Genomic DNA, 20,223 nt, shown 5'->3' with positions numbered 1-20,223 from the left:
ATTAAAAAGACAAACACCCTTCAACAAACCTCAGATCACTGAAAATAACCAAACAATCCACATTTATATTTTTGCAAATACTTTACTCTCCCAGTCTACCCAAAAGATATTATTATTATCTTTGCTCAGTCGTGTCCAGCTCTTTGCAATCCCAAGGACTGTAGCCTGCCAGACTCCTCTGTCCATGAGATTTTCCAGGCAAGAATACTGGATTAGGTTGTCATGCCTTCCTCCAGGGGATCTTCCCGACCCAGGGATCTTGACCAGTGTCTCTTGTGGCTCCTGTAATGCAGGCAGATTCTTTACCATCTGAGCCACTAGGGAAGCCCCACCCAAAAGAAATAATGGTGGCGAAAGTGGCAAATTTGAAGTTAATGACTCTTTTTTCTTTTTCAACTGGTAGACACCTGGCAAGAAATGTATTTCCAAAATGCAGAGCCAGAGACGTGATTTGTCTGATTCATAGAAAAATGAAAATGCAGGGTACTTGTTCATAAATGAGTAAGACTTTCAAGACGGTGACAGAAAGGCTCTGGACCAGGCATGGAGTCCCGCAGAGTGCAGGCCAGGATCACTGCCTGGCTGCTGCCCAGGAAGCCAGTCTTGCCAAAAGATAAGCAAGAAGGGAGGCGGTGGTCTGCCTAACCCATCGCTGGATCTGTGGTCTGAGAGCTGGTTTGACTTCTCTTGGCTGAACTCACAGCTTAACAGTGGCCTGTGTCACTTCTGCATTTATAGAAACCAATGCCCAGAGAAAATCCATGACTTGCCTAAGATCATGAGTTGAAAGAGCCAGAACGCAATCCCAGGTATCCTGACTCCCACACCAGCATTCTCTCCCCAACGTCACACTCTCGTCTCCAGTTTCAAGGTAAATCATCAGGAAATAGTAACTACAAAAAAGGAGGGGTAGGGAAGGACGTTACCTCATCAGAACTTCCTTTTCAGCTCTCCTGTGCAAAGAACAAAGTGAAAATAGATGTCAAATTCCTTTTCTGAGCCAACGCTTCCCAAGTCCTAGTGTAAAACCATCATATGACTTCCAAACGCTGAAGCAAGTAGCTCTGCTGAGAACTGACTCGAGCCCTTGGAGTTAGCGATTGGAGACCAAGGTGGTTGTTAGTGGATGGTTATGAGGCAACACGTTAGGGAACTAATCAGTGTTCCTGCACAAATATTTAAAATAATTCCGAGATAATCTGAACTTTAACACAGAGCTTGCCAGACACATTTGTAATCTGAACCCAAGGTTCTAATAAGTTACTGCCTTTTGGCTGTCCTTCAATGTCAGGGACATTTTTAGAAAGATTAGCACTTGAGTAGAAACGAAGATTGACATTTTCAATGTAAACATGAGACCTGGACTTTTTTACACAAATGAATGCATGTATCTTCTTCACTCAGGTACACGTATAAATTTAGTATATCAAAGTATCTCATGCAAGGACACGGTCATTAGAAGATACTACATGAATCAAATATTTGATTCAACTTTATAAGCCTATTAAAAAAAAAAAAAGAGTTCAAGGTAGGCTGCAGTGAAAGAAAACCCTTCAGAGTGGCAAAGAGCAGCGGCCATGCCCCTTCTGACATGGCACAAGTCTTAAGATCAGATAGATCTTCAGTTCAAATCTGAGCTTCATCTGTATTTTAATTGTTTGAGCCTTGGCTAACTTATCTGCAAAATGGGGTTGATACATTCAGCCAAACAGCTGAATCAGATGCTTTCTAGACGTCTCAGAGATTCTGACATCTATGATTCATACACCTTTAATTATATCTTATTGAGTTGCCTCTCAGAATTTTCACTGAGGGGTTAAAATTAGTTTTGCGTGTCTGCTTTCCATAACTTTATGGTCTGTAGGTAGCAACAAGGAAAAACAAAATATTTTCTGGCTTGGATAAATTTTGGCATAATTATAGGTCTGGAGTTTGGGAAATGAGGGCCAGAGGAAAATGGTGCAGAGGCCTGCGTAACCCAAAGTGTCCGAGGCTACCGCACTTACATCTCATTAACTGCCAATTACCATATTCATAATTTAACACAAAAAGGAAAAACACAAATGGGTTTAAAAAAAAATCCCTTTTATCTAGACTTTAGTTTATACTTGGCTTCCAAAGGCAGGATTAATGAATAGGTTGAGAAAGAGGGTAGTTAGATTGAGGAATAAAAACACTTTTTTTGATAGCATATGAGGCTATAAAAATGGCTTGGCTGAATCTATTAGCCAAAGATAAATAATACCCTGCAGGAGGAAAAGAAACAGCTTTTTCTGGATCATAAGGCCTGGTATGTTTTTCAAGACCTTGCTTTCACTGGAAATATAACATATCCATTTAAAGAGACTTTTTTTTTTAAAGATTTCTCTTTTGATGTGGACCATTTTTTAAGTCCTTATTGAATTTGTTACAATATTGTTTCTGTTTTAAGTTTTGGTTTTCTGGCAGGTGGGCTCTTAGCTCCCCAATCAGGGATCGAACCCATGTCTCCTCCTGCACTGCAAGGCGGATTCTTAGCCATTGGACCACCAGACATATTTTTTAAATGAGTGATTTCATAACATTTCTTGCATTGGAAATCTCGTCCCTATTCTGCTAAGACCACATTCAAGACTTTTGTCAAGACACGGGAAGACAAATGGTTCTCATTTATTTTTGTTATTACTAATGTTACTATTTTCACGATTGCCATTTTTCCACTTGTTACCACCACTAGGAACGCCGTTACCGCTACTGCATCCATGCCTGCATTTCCGAATGGCCATCTGATAGGAACTCTAATGACTCACATTTGATCGTTCAGCCCCTTGAGTCCCTGACGGCCTTGACCTCAGTGCATTCCAGGGCCAGCAGCTTCAGTATCACTTGGCAGCTTCTTACAAGTGCATATTCCTGGGCCCTGCACAGACCTATGGCATCTGAAGCACGGGGGTTGGGGGCCAGGAATTTGTATCTTCTAATGCTCAAAGTTGTGAAGCTTAGCTCCACAGAGAAAGCGACCCAGGTGCCAGAGAACAGGCAGGAGGGATGGGAGAGAACGGAGGCCGAGCACCTGGGGCCAGCACCTGCAGGCGTGACCTTGTCTGTGTCGGGCAGGCTGTCAACAGCCCAGAGAAAGCAAAGAATGCCAAGGGCAGGCTTTCAGGATGTGGTTGCCCAGCCTCCGGCCTTTGGCTCCAGGCCTGTGTGAGAAGAGGGAGGCCCCACCAGAACTGTCCCCAGACACTGCTGGTCTCTTCCTGCGGGAATTTGAAAACGACAAGACTCCTGATTTTTCATGAATGCGGGCTCATCCGATCAAATTAGCTACAGTTTCTAAATGAGTATTTCTTAAGGTGTGAGGTCTATGTATTTCAGGGTCTCCTTGATCCCTGCTCCCACAGAATCAAAACCTCTGAGGGTTGGAACAAGCTCTCAAATGACAACTCTTCAGTGTCAAGTTTGGGACACGTTCTACTTTTTTGGCCTGACTGACACTTAGCTTGGGATAAAGTTTTAAGATTTATTTGCTAACCTATGATCTGCTCTTCCTTCCTTGCTTTCTGTTTCTTCAAAAATACCTATAAAAATACACGCAAAAAAAGAAAATAAAAATTAACTGTACTCCTATTGCCCGTTTTGATAAATAAAATGATATAAAATAATATTAAACAAAATTAGGACATAAATAACATCATAGTTCATACAAAGGTATTAAAATATATGTAACTAATCATCTATGTTAAAAAAAAACCTTTTTATCTTACAGTATAGCCAATTCACATTGCTGTGAGAGTTTCACGTGGACAGCAAAGGGATTCAGCCATACATATACATGTGTCCATTCTCCCCCAACCTTCCCTCCCATCCAGGCTGCCACAGGACATTCTGAGCAGAGTTCTCTGTGCTACAGCAGGTCTTTGCTGGTTATCCATTCCACATATAGCAGCAAGTACGTATTGATCCTCTAGACGCTGTTGTCCAGATTTTCCCCTCTACAAATAACAATACAACAAGCAACTTTGTAAAAGGAAAAAAAAAAAAATCCTTGCATTGATCCCTAATGGCCGATTATTAGAATTGAAATTTCTGGTTCAAAACTTGTGTTTTCTCCTGAGGTATCTGACATACATCGCCAAACTGCTCCCAGAATGAGAAGACCAGTGAACAGCCTCCTTAGAAGACCTCGCTGGTGGCCCAGGGGTTAAGACTCCACATGCCCAGCACAAGGGGCCCGGGTTTGATTCCTGGTCAGGGAACTAGATCACAAATGCCTCACCTAAGACCCTACATAGCCAAATCAGTAATTTTTTTAATGCAAAACCAAGAACCACATTAGGTTGTAGATTGGTATCGCTGTATTGGAGAAAATTTAGGAATATAGGAATGGAAAACTGACTGTGTGCATGCTTCTGTATCTAGGAATTCCATGTCATGGTCTACAACCTAAAGCGACTCTTGCTTAAGGGAATGTTCCTAATAGCAAAAAGCTGAAAATAGTCTAAGGCTACATCAGTACAGGAATAAAGAGAGAAAAATACATGAGGTAAAACATATGAACTAGGTTACATCAACAGAGATCTCTCTCAAAAACAAAACGGCATAATATTGAATGAAAAAAATCTTGGTAAAAGCATACATACGGAATGAAATTACTTTTGTAAAATAAGAAAGAACTATAAAGAGATACTGCTGTGTTTACACACACAGGGGAATTACGAAACCTCCTGTAGAAAGGGTACACTAACTTCAACATGGGGGGAGAAGAGAGGTAGGGATTTTATTAGGATCTATAATATTTTATTTTCTTAATAAACAGGTTTGAAGAAAACAAAGTCAATATCAACAGATGCCCAATCTGGGGCACAGTTCTCAAAGTGAGTCTGAGGACCTCTGGGGGCCCCAAGTTTACTGCAGGATGTCCTTGAGGTCAAAATAATTTTCACATTAATACCAAGACCTGATCTGTCTTCTCCCATGTGTTGACATCTGCCACTGATGGTTCACTATCAGCGTTGGGTAAAACTGTGGTGTCAGCACAAACCGAGCTGTTGGAGCCAACGAGGTGAGTAGGGGGCTGCATTCCTCACCCCAGGCCCTTGCAGAAACCCCAGACAAAATGAGATAAGCCAGGTTTACTCAAACAGCTCCTTGCTGAAGCAGTAACATTTCTTTTCATTAATTTCCAACTTAAGAATGCTGTTTCAGTAACGCGCTGAGTAACAGAAAAGCAAATATGCCCACAGCACTCTTCCTCTATGCTGGATTGTTGCCTTCAGGGAAAAGTACTTGTGTGATCATCTGAATTGTGAACCGAACTACCTGCTTTTCTCCACAGAACATCATTTTTCTTGAAAGAATGCGTGAGAGCCCAATTACGGTTATTCAGACTCGGCTGAACCGCCTGTCACTTCCAAGAAAACAATCGGTAACAGTCGTTGCCCATGACAAAATTAGAGCTTGCAAATGAAAATTAGAATTTGAGAAAACTTGTATCTACCACGTGGGCGTGGCAGATGCCTAACTGTTAGAGACTTTTCTGAGGTCAGTGGAGATGTGATACAAGGAGTGCTCAGCCGCTTAGCCGTGTCCGCCTCTCTGCGGCCCCGTGGACTATAGCCTGCCAAGCTCCTCTGTCCATGGAATTTTCCAGGCAAGAACATTGGAATGGGTTGCCACTTCCCACTCCAGGGGATCTCCCTGACCCAGGGATTGAACCTATGTCTCTTGTGTCTCGTGCATTGGCAGGTGGGTTCTTAAATATTGTATAATGTAACATGTGTACATCAGGAAAGCATTTTCCAAATGCTCAGTTCACTCAGTTCAGTCGCTCAGTCGTGTCCGACTCTCTGCGACCCCACGGACTGCAGCACGCCAGGCTTCAGTCAGCGCATGATGTTAAAAAAATCATGCATGAGTGGAAGATCCACTCAAAGTGCAGGGTAAATGAGTGGGTTTTAATGTCACAGAGTCTGAAAAGTTCAGTGACAGGGTTTCAGATTACTCACTGCAGCTACCATTTGTTGAATGTTGGTGTAATATCCCATAGAATTTTCAGTTACCAGCCTATTAAAATGTTTCCCTTTTCTAACCACATAGCTGCTTGAGGACTGATTTTCTTCAACAATACAAATACCACAGCAGAATGAGCTCAAAAGCAGACATGAGGATCGAGCTGACTTCTTTCCAGCCAGTGATTAAGAAGATCTGCCAAAGTGTAAAACAGCATCAGTCTTCTCAATATTGCTTTTTTTTTTTTGACTTTGAAAATTGTACTGTCAAGAAATGTTTTTTTTTATGTTACCACATAAAGATTTTATTATTGCTATATTAAATGAATTAAATATTTAAAATTTTGTTTTAATTTCTAAATGTGGTAAACATTATAAACATTAACAAACAAAAGTTCTTTGTGGTTCTCAATAATTTTTATAAATGAGATCAAATAATTTGAGAACTGCTGATGTAGGGAGTGAGTGAATACACACATACTTGTCTACTCTTCTGTTACTTTCTATACTTTTCTCTGTACATGTAACGAAAGATAAGAGCAAAAAAAACCAAAAAACAAAAACCTACTAGCAGCACACGAGGATAGCAAAAACCTGCTTCTGCTGCTGCTAAGTCGCTTCAGTCGTGTCCAACTCTGTGCGACCCCATAGATGGCAGCCCACCAGGCTCCCCCATCCCTGGGATTCTCCAGGCAAGAACACTGGAGTGGGTTGCCATTTCCTTCTCCAATGCATGAAAGTGAAAAGTGAAAGTGAAGTCGCTCAGTCGTGTCCGACTCTAGCGACCCCATGGACTGCAGCCCACCAGGCTCCTCTGTCCATGGGATTTTCCAGGCAAGAATAGTGGAGTGGGTGCCATTGCCTTCTCCACAGGTGGCGCTAGCAGTAAAGAACTTGCCTGCTAATGCAGGAGACATAAGACACGCGGGTTTGATCCCTGGGTTGGGAAGATCCCCTGGGGAAGGGCATGGCCACCCACTCCAGTATTCTTGCCTGGAGAGTCCCATGGACAGAGGGGCCTGGTGGGCTACAGTCCATAGAGTCACAAAGAGTCGGACACGACTGACGTGATTTAGCGTGCATATTGTTGCCAAACTTAAGAATTACTGCTTAAGAGAAACATACCAAGCCAGTGTATCTGAGAGTAAGAAAATATGCCATAGCTTTAATTTGCCTTTCTTTCATTATGTCAGTTTGAACAATTCTGTATTATTTTACTGTTGATTTTGTGTGTTGTCCTCTTTCTATTCGTGGGCCACGTGTTGGCCGAACATCTTGCACATACCGTACTTGCTTCTAGATGTATCGAGAAGCTTCTAGGTGTGTCTAGAATACAGCAGTAAATAAGTTGCAGAAGGCCTGCTGCAGGACTCGGCACACTGCTGCCCCGTGAGCCAACTGCACCCCACTTCCCATTACTGGAGATAAAGTTCTTGGGGAACACAGTCATTCCTATCTGTTGACACTCTGTCTGTGGCTACTTCTGTGCTACAGGGAGAGACTGAGTAGCTGCAAAAGAGACTGTGGTGCCTGCAGAGCCAAGAAATTACTGTCTGTCTCTTCTGGCAAAGGTTTGCTGGCCCTTGATCTTGTGGCTTCCATAGGAATGCTTGTCTCTTTCCTTCTCTTTCCTATTGGTAAGATACCTTTGTATATTAAAGAAATCTTGTCTTGTGGATGTTTTCCCATCACATTTATAACCTTTTAACATTGTGGTTTTTATTCCATTGCAAAAATTTCTATATTGGATATAAAAACTTGATCAGATTTTCTCTTTTAATATAATTGTTCTTAAACTTTGGAGACACTGATTTTTAAATGACTTACTTGTTACTTTTGTTTTTATTTTATTCAACATAAATTTAAAAATCATTTTATCATATAGCTGAAAAAGCCTTCAGTGATTCTGACTGCAGTTGCATTATAATGTTGTGTTACTTTGGGAAGAATTTAATTTTTAAAATATTGATTCTTTTTATCGAGGGGTATAGAATGTTTCCCAGTTAAATCTCATCTTCTTCCAAATTATTTTATAATTTTTCAGTATATCCTAATAAATTCCTTTTTATATTTATTTCTAGTAATTTTCTGTTTTAGGGTCACTACAGTGATTTCTTCCTTACTTTTACATTGATTAAGGCAAATAAGTACTCTGTATTTTCCTGTATATTTTCTAAATAGTTCCCAACTGAATTTTTTATAGTTCCAATACTTTTGTTTGTTTGTTTCAGTTGATTCTTCTAAAATTATAATATAGACAAATAGGGACTTATTTAACTTCTCCTTTCTGATCACTTTACCTAATTTTATTGAAAAAATAATAAATTTAAAACTTTCTTGTTTCTCATTTTAATGAAAATATGTACAGAATTTTACAAGTAAATACAAAGATTAAATGAAATAGTTAATCTTTGTTTCAAATAATCTTTACAATTTTATGTAATTAGCCTTCTCTGTTTCATTAAGAGTTTTCATCAATAACATATATTAAATCAAGCACTTTGGAGAGCATCTATAGAGGTAATAACATTTTTTCTCATTTAGTCTATTGATAACATGAATTTCATAATAAATTTCTCTATTAGTAAAATTTCTTGTGTTCCTAAGAACAAGCTCCTCTGGGTATAGCTTGTTATTGTGTTCAAGGTTTACCTGATTGAATCCACTGGCATTTTACTTGGGATTTTTCAACCTACTAGGTTGATTAATAAGGTTTTGGTGTTACCTTTACTAGGATTTTCCTGTATTGCAAAAGAAACAAAATGGGAATGATCATACCTTTTATCCCTAGAATAGTTTACAGCTGCTAAGATGATAAATTTATACAAATTTTAAGTGATAAAAGAAGTTACATAAAATGAAGATCACGAGAATGAGATACGGTGTCAACTTGCCCCACTAAATAATATAGAGAGGTATCAAAATTGCATAGTGACAGCAACAAGAACATTAACAATTAGAGTCAGATTTAGATTTAAGTTTCTTGGTAAATGAGAACAATGGTGGAGGGTCCCCACCCCTCCAAATAACAGCTTGCAGATAAAGGAATAAGGTTCTCCTGCAAGCACTGAATTAATTAACACTTCCTTGGGTTTATGGGAATAGCCACTGGACTGAGACCAACCACGGAGCTTAATCCATGATATTAGCACATCCAAAGAAAGAAAAGGTCAACTCCTGGAGCATGGCCACTTTAGATAAACTGAGCTCAGAGAAAACAAACTTTGGCAGTGGGTGGGCAGTGGTGTTGGGCTCTCCTCGTAGGAAGGAGACAGAATCCAAGAGCTCTAAGCAGTCAGCTATGAAAAATGTAAAACAGTGTGCAGTCATTTCCTCAGGCTTCTCCATGTCCTGGAGAAATGCCTTGGAAGATTATGGCCCTTTGCTGATTCCATGAACACCAGTAACCTTTTGCTTATGAATTTAGTCATCTCTACTGATCATAGAAAAGTTTGAAGGAGGTATCTAGATGTGCAGATTGTAAACTTTTTCTGCTAGGAAACATCACCTCTATTTTCACACAAGAAAATATCTTGTATTCCATGGGTATCTCCAAGGGACACATATGTAGCACTAGACCTGCCATCTGAAGGTATACTTCTTTCCGATTTGAAATGCTATTCAGTTAGTGTGGCATTTTGAGAAAGATAATTTAAAATCTATTCTAATTTATAAAAGAAAAAATAATTTGTTAACTTTAGTACTTTGAGTACTAGACACAAACTGCAAAACATACCTCACTGTTTATGGTAACCGATCCACATGGAGCTGGGCCCTCTCACTGCTTATGGTAACCAATCCACATGGAGCTGGGCCCTCTCACTGGATAGCAGAGAACTGTTGGGCTGAATAATTCCAATGGCATGTCCATCCCATGAATTTACAGAGCATTTCATCTACCTGTAACTTATTAACATGATATAGAATTTTTTCAAGAAGTTATCATTTGGCCCCTGTTTACTTTTCCCTGGGATTACATTTTGCCCATTAGCCAAAAGTCTCAAAGGAGAAAGGTCTGAAAGAATTTTAATTCTCATTTTTTGTGACATGTGCCAGTGATGAATAACTATTCTAACTTTGGCTTTTATAAGGGAATTCATGGATAAAAATGTCTTGAAAAACTTTTCAGTAGATGCATCCATTGATGATAAAAACTTTTTATAAAGTGGATGCAGAGGGAACATCTCTCAATATAATAAAGATCATATATGACAAACCTATAACCAATATCACACTCAACAGTGAAAAGCTGAAATCTTTTCCTTTAAATTCAGTAACAGACAAGGACACCCATTCCTGCCACTTTTATTCAACATGATATTGGAAGTTGTAGCCACAGCAATCAGACAAGAAAAAGAAAAAGGAATCCAAGTTGGAAAGGAAGAAGCAAAATTGTCACTGTTTGCAAATGACGTGATACTCTATATAGAAAACACTAAATACACCACCAAAAAACTATTAGAACTAATAAATGAATTCAATAAAGTTGTAGGATACAAAATGAATACAGAAATCTGCTGCATTTCTATACATTAAAAATGGACTACCAGAAAGAGGTATTAAGAAAGCAACCCCATGTACAACTGCATAAAAAAGAATAAACAACCTAGGAATAACTCTAACCAAGGAGATAAAAGACCTATACTTGGAAAACCTTAAGATACTGGTGAAAGAAATTAAAGATGAGACAAACAGATGGGGAGATTTTCCATTCTCACAGACGGAAGAATTGATATTATTAAAATGACCATACTACACAAGGCAATCTGAAGATTCAATGCAATCCCTATCAAAATACCAATGGCATTTTGCACAGAACCAAAACAAATAGTTCTATAATTCACCTACTGAATGGGAGAAGATGTTTATAAACATCTGATAAGGGGTTATTATCCAAAATATACAAAAACTCATACAACTCAACATCAAAAAAACAAGCAACCTGATTAAAAACGGGCAGTGGACTTGAATAGACATTTTTTCCGAAGAATACATAGAGACAGCCAACAAGCACGTGAAAAGAAGCAAGACTCATCAGGGACTCTTCAGGGAAATGCAAATAAAAACCCCAGGGAGACATCGCCTCACATCTGGCAGATTTCGTATCATCAAAAGGACCACAAATAACCAGTGCTGGTGAGGATGTGGGGAACAAGAAACCCTCACGCGCTGCTGGTGGAAATGTCAATCAGCGCAGCCACTGTGGAAAATGATACAGAAGTTCCTCAAAAAACTAAAAATAGAGCTACTATATGATCCAGAAATTCCACGTCTGGGCATGTGGCCAAAGAAAACAAGAACACTAATTTGGGAAAAATAGATGCATCGCTATGTTCACTGCAGCACTATTCATAATAGTCAAGATACAGAATCAACCTAAGGGCCCACCGATGGACGAATGGGTGAAAAAGATGTAGCATATGCAGACAATGGGGTATTACTCAGTCATAAAAATGAAATTCTCTCATTTGAGACAACGTGGGTGGGCCTAGAGGGTATTATGCTAAGTGAAATAAGTCAGAGACACAAGTACCCTGATTTCACTTCCATAGAGAATCTGTAAAACAAGTGAACAAAAACCAAACAAATGAGAAAACATCATAAAATTGAAACAGAATCACAGATACCAAGAACAAACATGTGGTTGCCATAGAGGACAGTGCTGTGGGGATGAATGAAATAGGTAAAGGAAATTCAGAGAAACAAACTTCCAGTTACAAAATTAATCAGTCCTGGGGATGAAATGTGCAGTGTGGAGGAACAGTCAATAATAATGTGATATCTTTGTATAGCAAAGAAGGCAGTCAAAATGTAAAAACTTCCAGTTGTAAGATTAATGATATAATTAACACTGCCATGCATTATACATGAACATTGTTAAAACAGTAAATCCTAGGAGTTCTCAGCACAAGGGAAAATGTGCCTTTTTCTTTTTCCTTAACTCTGTGTCTATACAAGATGATTAATCTTAATGCAGTAACTATTTCATGATGTAGGCAGGTCAATTATTCTGTGTACCTCTTAAACTTTTACAGTGCTGCATGTTAATTATATCTCATAAGTTGCAAAAAAAACTTGACCCATACACAAGTTATTTGTATCAGTAAGGCCCATCTTTCAGTTATGCCTTTTTAGATGGTTAACACTGTCATCTTTAAAAAAAAAAAACAACACATAAAGAAATTGAGGGGGAAAGGAACATAATAGATATTATTTTGTCATACTGAACTCTATGAATTTGCAGATACTATTTTTTTATGGTGTGTGATAGATATACTTTGTCCTATAGGACATAAATATCAAGTATCAGCAATTTTATGTCACATATCTCAACCATTAAAGGTTAGCCTACATTCTCTTACAGAACAGAACTGTATCTATCAATTTGCCAATGACAAGAAAGTCACGCTGAAACACATTGATCTATTATTTCCTCCCACTATTCAAACCTCATGCTTCCGTAAGGAGGATGGCATTTGTTTTATGACTCGCTGTCACTTGGCTTCTCCCCCAGCATCAGATGGAATGAAACAATATTGTGCCACTCAGCTGTTGTGATCACACCGAATTTCAACATATGTTTAGTATCTGGCTCTGAGTGCCTGCGTGTCCCCAGGTTCCTACTTGGATCCAAACTTGAGTGTGTGTATAAGGACGTGTGCGAGCCTGTCTGCAATTGCATTTGGACATTTGTTTCCTGCTAACAGAAACCCAAGCATATGTTTGAGACCAAGTTTTCATTTCCATCTGACACATTTTCTGTGATTAGATTCATTAAGAAATACAGAAACAGCATTAAAAACAAGAAGGGATGTGTATTTGTAAACATCAACTGTGGTTGTGGCAAAGACCTTTCTATCAGCTAAACTGTGTCTTCTGGAGCCATAATCCAACCCACAAGACACATTTTCATTTCATAGTTCAAATCATTACAGAAGGAAAAAACCTTATCCATAAAGAAAATAAAGCTGATGAAACAACACAGCTTATTTGAACATTAAACCATCCTCTATAAAAATGTCAACCTAACTGTATTACTTCCATCAATGCTGCAAAAATAGAACCAGCAAACGAAACTTTGTTGGCAGCAGTTGAAAAAAATTTTCTTGGTATTTCTGTTCTTGTGGTTTATGAAGCTACTAAAACCCTCGATATAATTATGGTTTGACACCTTCTATCATTCTTTAACTTATAGTCTTCTAAAGGAAGTGGTGTAAATTGCTTTCTTTAAAACATCAGTGAACATGTTCTAAGTACCGTATTGCCACAGACAGTGAAATACAATTACTCAAAACATGAACCCCTCTCCAGACACAAACTTAAGACTCATTTAAGGAAAACAGAGGAATGAATGTCCCACTTCAAGTTAAATTAGCACAGACAAAATTTCTGTAGGAATTCAGGTTTAGGTGACATGAAAGATATCTGGGTATCATGTTTATTTGTTTTTAATCAAGTATGATAACAGAAAGAAAATTATATTATTCTTCTTGGAAATGAAAAATAATATACATTTTTTTGTGACAATGACTTCCGGGCGGCAGAGTACTATGGCAGTTCAGAGTGTGGACTCTGGATTCATACAGATCGAATTCAAGCTCTGGTTTTGCCATATGTGGGTGTTAGCTGTCTGCTCTTGGGCCATGGACTAATATTTACTACTAAGTTCCTTAGCTGTACAATGAGAAAAATAGCATCTAGTGTATGTTATAAGACCATGGTAAAAAAAATTAAATAAAACAATTCATTAAAGCACTTTGCACAGTGCAGGATGCCCAGAAATGCTTGATAAATATTAAAATTCTTAGAAAGAGGAGAATATCGTGCATTTCGGAACAAAAGATTTTGAATACAAGTCTAATAGTAACAGAGAATGTGGTATCCATGCCACCGCAATCATAGAAATCAACTTTTAAAAGGCATAAGCTCCTATGATTCACAGATTTTGAAGAAAAACGTACAGGTACCAAAGGGGAACAGGGATAAATCAGGAGTTTGGGATTAACATGTACTATATACAAAAAAGATAAACAAGGACCTACTGTATAGCCCAAGGAACTAGAGTCTCCATCTTCTAATAACGTATAGTGGAAAAGAATCTGAAAAACAATATATATGTGTGTATACATATATATATGAATATATATATCAATACCTAAAAGCTATTTTTCCCATTGGCTATCAAAGTTGATTGCATTTTGATGAATGCGTTTTGAATGGAAGAGCTTGAAATTAAGTATCTGCTCATCACCAGAATATCTACCTACATTGTTGAAAATTTCTATGGCTCTCTTGAAAAGCCAGAAGAAAAATTCAGGAAGCAGTGAGAAGGACCATTGTATAAATAATATTAAGCTCCAGATGCTCCCTACAGGAAAAATGTGGCCCGGGATTGAAAAGTATGATCAGAAATCAAAGACCAGAAGAAAATGAAAAGAAGCAAATGTACCTTTATGCTGGAACCAAACTGGCCAGGTGTCGTTTACATCCATTATTATACGGGCTGTTTAGTAGGAACAATGCAAATATTTCAAAAGCAGAATGAAGGGATAAAGGGCAGATGCTGAGGGCCATGTTGCCATGGAGATTAATTTTTATATAAAAGTTAATATTAGGTACATTGGTGCTAGGAATCCTTGTTCATATCCCTTTGCCAATGCAAAAGTCATATTAAATGCAAGTAAAATTCTATCTGGGCTTCCATGGTGGTTCAATGGTAAATAATCCGCCTGCCAATGCGGGAGACATGGGTTTGATCCCTGGGCTGGGAAGATCCCCTGGAGAAGGAAATGGCAACCCATTCCAATATTCTTGTCTGGAAAATCCCATGGATAGAGGAGCCTGGTGGGCTACAGTCCACAGGGTTGCAAAAGAGTTGGACACGACTCAGTAATTAAACGATAGCAACAAAATTTAATCTCCATTTCAATACTTATAAAAGTCTTCCCATTCCAATGAAAAATGGCCAGAGTTAGCCATTTTTATTACTAGTTACACAGCAGCAGGGAAATTTATGTGTGTGATCATCTATCCCTCTAAGTGAATGATGAGAAGATAATTTCATGAGTGGATAAAATGTACTTCAAATATATGGCCAAAACTGCAAATCTGAAAACAAAAATAAGAGTTGTTCACCTTCCAAAACTGCAGCTGTCCTATTTGTTAATCTCGCCCAAATTTAGAATAAAAAAGGACTTTGCCGATGATCCACACTGACTGTCAGAGCAGCTCTGGTTTACAGCGTGCTCTTCATTTTGTGTTTCTGCTGTGCATTGGTGGAGGAACACAACACGGATGGCCCATCAATGAGTAGTGACCTTGGCTGGTCCAGGCCACGTGGCCCTGGGAGTGCTGAGTCAGCAGCCCCGTCTGTTCTGCTCCTCCTTTTGGCTGTTGGCTGAGTGGTGGCAGGCTTAGCAATTCAGTCTGCTTCTGTGAAGCTGGGTTTTTCTTCTGTGAAGCTAATTGAAACTGCAACATTGGCCTCATTACCATCTTGTAAAACCCCTCTGAACTAACCAGCTCAGACAGCCATGGTTATAGGCTAAAATCAAAGGCAAGATGAGTCAAAGAATTATGGATGGAGAGTTCAGGTCATTTTCCAAATGTCAAAATATAGGATTCAAATGCAGGGCATCATTCATTTACATATACCAATATGCTTATCAAATTGACAATGTTCCAAATTTACCATCAGGAAAGGCTCCGTCGACAGGGAGGGATGAGCCGAAAGAGATCTGCGAGATGTTTTATTTTGAGCAATCATAATGCCATTCTTCTTTCTAGGGTCACGTTTAAGTCACATGAACAAGCATAATGCCCTCGGGGTGATTTTTTTTAAGCCTAATGACAGTGAGCCATTGTGCGGTTCATTAGACTGCTCTAGGTTCCACCTGATTGTATTACTAAGATTACCAAAGAATGATCATACATGGATAAAAGTTTAATACATTTATTATGCTGCATGCCACCTAAATATTTTGAGCTAAATGAATAATTCTCAATTCAGGCACTTCTGTCCCAGAGGAAATACTTGGCAACATCTGGAAATATTTTTGTTCGCCACAAGTGGAGCAGGGAGGAAGGTTCCACTGTGTATAGGACACAACAGAGACACTTTTACCCAAAATCTCAATGGTGCTGAGGCTGAGAAACCCTGATTTAAATAGACACATCACAATGCAGGGATCTGGGATCTGAGTCCTTGAGTAGCAGCTGGTCATTTCTGTGGCTGAGGAGGAGAAAATCAGCCTGCTGAAAGAGTATTGGTCAAGTCGTTTCAAAGTATCAAGGATACTTCTAAAGACATTGTATCTTCTGCCAATGAGCTCAAGGATAGGGTAGGAGCAGGGCAGAGAAGGATGCAAACTGTATGCACAGAGAGTACTCCATCAAATGACTCAAAAATAGATGTGCTTATTTATAGAAGGAAATGCTGACATAAACTATTGGCAAGACAATCTGTGTGTTAGCCTGTTTGCTTTCGTAACATGCACTGACTGCATTGGATATAAGCAACAGGCTTCTCTGATTAGAGACAAATGAGAGCATCATGTCCCAATCTGCCCAGATAATAAAATATATCTTAAAACTTTAATAAAAATCTCTTATATTGGCCAAAAATGGATGAGCGGAGTATAATAAATTGTCCTCCAAACAGACTCCAGTTTACAGGTGAACCTTAAAAAATGATAAAGACAGATAGACAATAAAGAGATTGATTATTCAAGAAATTGGATTGTGAGATAATTATTTAGGAATTAGGAAAAAGTTATTATCTCAACTTCTCTTTGTATATCAAAATAAAAGTACAGATGGATTAAAAACAACTAGGAGAAAATGAGATGAATAGTTATCTGCTCTCTGAATGAGAGACAATTTTCTCAAATTTTACTGTGGCAGTAGGAAAACTACAAAGGAAAAGCCTCAATAGAATGTCCCTAAAGAGCCTCTTGATGAAAGTGAAAGAGGAGAGTGAAAAAGTTGGCTTAAAATGCCACATTCAGAAAACGAAGATCATGGCATCTGGTCCCATCACTTCATGGCAAATAGATGGGGAAACAATGGAAACAATGAAAGGCTGTATTTCTGGGGGCTCCAAAATCAGTGCAGATAGTATCTGCAGCCATGAAATTAAAAGACATTTGCTCCTTGGAAGAAAAGCTATGACCAACCTAGACAGCACATTAAAAAGCAGAGACATTACTTTACCAACAAAGGTCCATCTAGTCAAGGCTTTGTTTTTTTCACTAGGCATGTGTGGATGTGAGAGTTGGATTATAAAGAAAGCTGAGCACCAAAGAATTGATGTTTTTGAACTGTGGTGTTGGAGAAGACTCTTGAGAGTCCCTTGGACAGCAAGGAGATCCAACCAGTCCATCCTAAAAGAAATCAGTCCTGAATATTCATTGGAAGGACTGATGTTGAAGCTGAAACTCCAATATTTTGGCCACCTGATGTGAAGAACTACTCATTTGAAAAGACCCTGATGTTGGGAAATATCGAAGGCAGGAGGAGAAGGGGATGACAGAGGATGAAATGGTTGGATGGCATCACTTACGTGATGGACATGAGTTTGAGTAAACTCTCGGAGTTGGTGATGGACAAGGAGGCCTGGCGTGCTGCAGTCCATGGGGTCTCAAAGAGTCAGACACGACTCAATGACTGAACTGAACTAGGTGAGATAATTTTACACTTTTGCTTATTAAACCCCCCAAAAGCAAACCTTGTCAACATTCAAAAGCAAACCACAGACTCAGGAAGACATTTGTAACACATTTTAAAGTGTCACTATGTTTAACTATATAGATTTCATATAAGATCATTTTAAAAAAGCATCAACCAAATGACAGTTGAGCAGAGGACACACAATTTTAGAAACTTAAAACATTCAGGAAAACATCTCATTTCACTAGAAATATACATTAAAATAATATACCATTTTCTCCTTATCAATTTGCCCTTTTTTTTTTTCACTTTCAACAGGAAGGAGTGGTTAAAGAGGTTTTCTTATGCTACAGGTGGAATATCTGTTGGTACTACCCTTCTGGAAGATACACAAAGAAGTTCACATTCATAGCTTTTGACCTACTGAACTCACTTAGGAGGATTAAGAGGGGGGAAATCTCAAAATATAGAAAAAACAGCTTTACATACAAAGATGTTCACTGCAGTGCTATTTAATAAAGAATTTCTGGGAATTCCTTGGCAGTCCAGTGGTTAGGACTCTCCACTTCCATTGCAGGAGGCGTGGGTTTTATTCTTGGCTGGGGAACTAAGATCCTGTGTGCCCCATAGTGGGGCAAAAAAGAAGAAAAGTTAAGAAGGAAAGAAAGAATTTCTCCTGAATCTCCTTAATGTTCAATAGTTGAACCGTAGCTCATTGCGATGCATCCGCTGATGCAGCAAGTATTTTGTGACAATCTGAAAAGATATCACTAAGCGTTTTAATAAAATCGGATCCCACTTGTGTTATGAGGTTGAAAATTTTCTTATGGTAGGTATAGTGGGCTGAATGTCAGTCCTCCAAGAGATAAGGCCATGTCCTAGTCCCCAGAACTTGTACATATTTTCATATATGCAGAAGATGTGCTTAAATGAAGGATCCTGAGAGGGGGAGAGTATCCTGGATTGTGTAGGTGGGCCCTAAATCTAGACACATGTCTCCCCATAAGAAGAGGCAGCGGGAGTTTAGACACAGATGCTGAGAAGAAGGTAAGGGGATATGAAGATGGAAACTAACTGGAATGATGCAGCCTCAAGCCAAGGAATGCGGGCAACCGCCAGCAGCAGAAGCAAACAACTGAATCCTCCCTAAAGCCTCTGAAGAGAGCACAGTTCTGCGGACGCCTTGGTTTTAGATTTCTGACCTCCAGAAATTAGAATAAATGTCTGCTATTTTAATCCATCAACTTTATAGTAATTTGTTACAGCAGCCACAGGAAACTTATATGGTAAGTTTACATTCAACCTTTCCGGAAACCACCAAATAGTTTTTAAATGTGTCTGTACCATTTTCCATTTCCGCCAGCAGAGTATGGAGACTCAGCTCCCCCACATGGCACCATCACTGGGAATGGTCAGTCTCCTTCACTCGAGCCATTCTGATCAGAGTACAGTGGTCACTCACTATGGTTTTAACTTGCATTTCTTGAAGAGCTGACTCATTTGAAAAGTCCCTGATGCTGGGAAAGAGTGAAGGCAGGAGGAGAAGGGGATGACAGAGGATGAGATGGTTGGACGGCATCACCGACTCAACGGACATGAGTTTGGGTGAACTCTGGGAGCTGGTGATGGACAGGGAGGCCCGGCATGCTGCGGTCCACGAGGTTGCAAAGCGTGACACAACTGAGCGACTGAACTGAACGGGACGGAATGACCAATAATGTTAAGTATCTTTTCATGTGGTTGTTTGCCATCTGTATATCTTCTCTGGAGAAGTCGATGTTTATAAACCTTTGCCTACTTTTACTTTGGTTTACTTTTTGCTTATTATTGGGTTTTGAGCATTCTTCCTGTATTCTGAAGACACCTACCCTAAGACCCATCGTTCCACTCTTAGGTATTTATCCAAGAAAAACGAGGCATATATCCACAGAAAGATTTGTATACTAATGTCCATAGATGTTTTGTTTGTAAAGGTCAAAACCCAGAAACAACCCAAATGTTCATCAGCTGTTGAATGGATAAACAAATTGTGGCACCCATACAATGGAATACCACTCAGTGACAAAAATCAATGAATTACTGGCACATACAACAACATGGATTGTGTGCGTGCTAAGTTGCTTCAGTCGTGTCTGACTCTGTGACCCCATGGACTGTAGCCTGCCAGGCTCCTCTGCCCATGGGATTCTCCAGGCAAGAATACTGGAGTGGGCTGCCATGGCCTCCTCCAAGGGACCTTCCTGACCCAGGGGTTGAACCCACATCTCTTATGTATCCTGTGTGGATTAGACTTGAATAATTTTTCTGAGTGAAAGAAGCCAGATCAAAAACGTTATACATACTGTAGGAGTCTACAATTCTAGAAAAGTCAAACTAATCTACAGTGACAGGAGGCAGATCTATGGCTGCCTAGGGATGGGGAAGTGGGGAGAAGGAATAATTAAAGGAGAAGAGAAAACTTGGGGGTGACATTTAAGTTCATCGTCTTGACTACAGAGAAGACTTCCAGGTATATATGAGTGTCAAACTGTAGACTTTATATGTTGTCAAACTGTAGACTTTACAT

The 20,223-nt window shown here is 39.2% G+C and overlaps 1 protein-coding gene across 7 annotated transcripts in view; it reads right to left on the bottom strand.

The window, feature by feature from the left end:
• The window catches only part of THRB (thyroid hormone receptor beta), a 439,443-nt gene that overhangs the window by 325,955 nt on the left and 93,265 nt on the right, over positions 1 to 20,223 (bottom strand). Inside the window, exon 1 of one of the 7 annotated variants that reach the window (XM_061404705.1) lies at positions 927 to 4,691. The exons of the other annotated variants lie outside the window; for them this stretch is intronic. The gene's annotated coding sequence lies outside the window, so the exon portion shown is untranslated. Of the gene's footprint in view, positions 1 to 926; positions 4,692 to 20,223 lie in introns of those variants that run through there. 7 annotated transcript variants of the gene reach the window in all.

Source organism: Bos javanicus, chromosome 27 (assembly GCF_032452875.1).
Source record: "Bos javanicus breed banteng chromosome 27, ARS-OSU_banteng_1.0, whole genome shotgun sequence".
NCBI classification, from domain to species: Eukaryota; Metazoa; Chordata; class Mammalia; order Artiodactyla; family Bovidae; genus Bos; species Bos javanicus.
The sequence above is the reverse complement of the archived record's forward strand: the minus strand, read 5'-3'. Positions and strand labels throughout refer to the sequence as shown.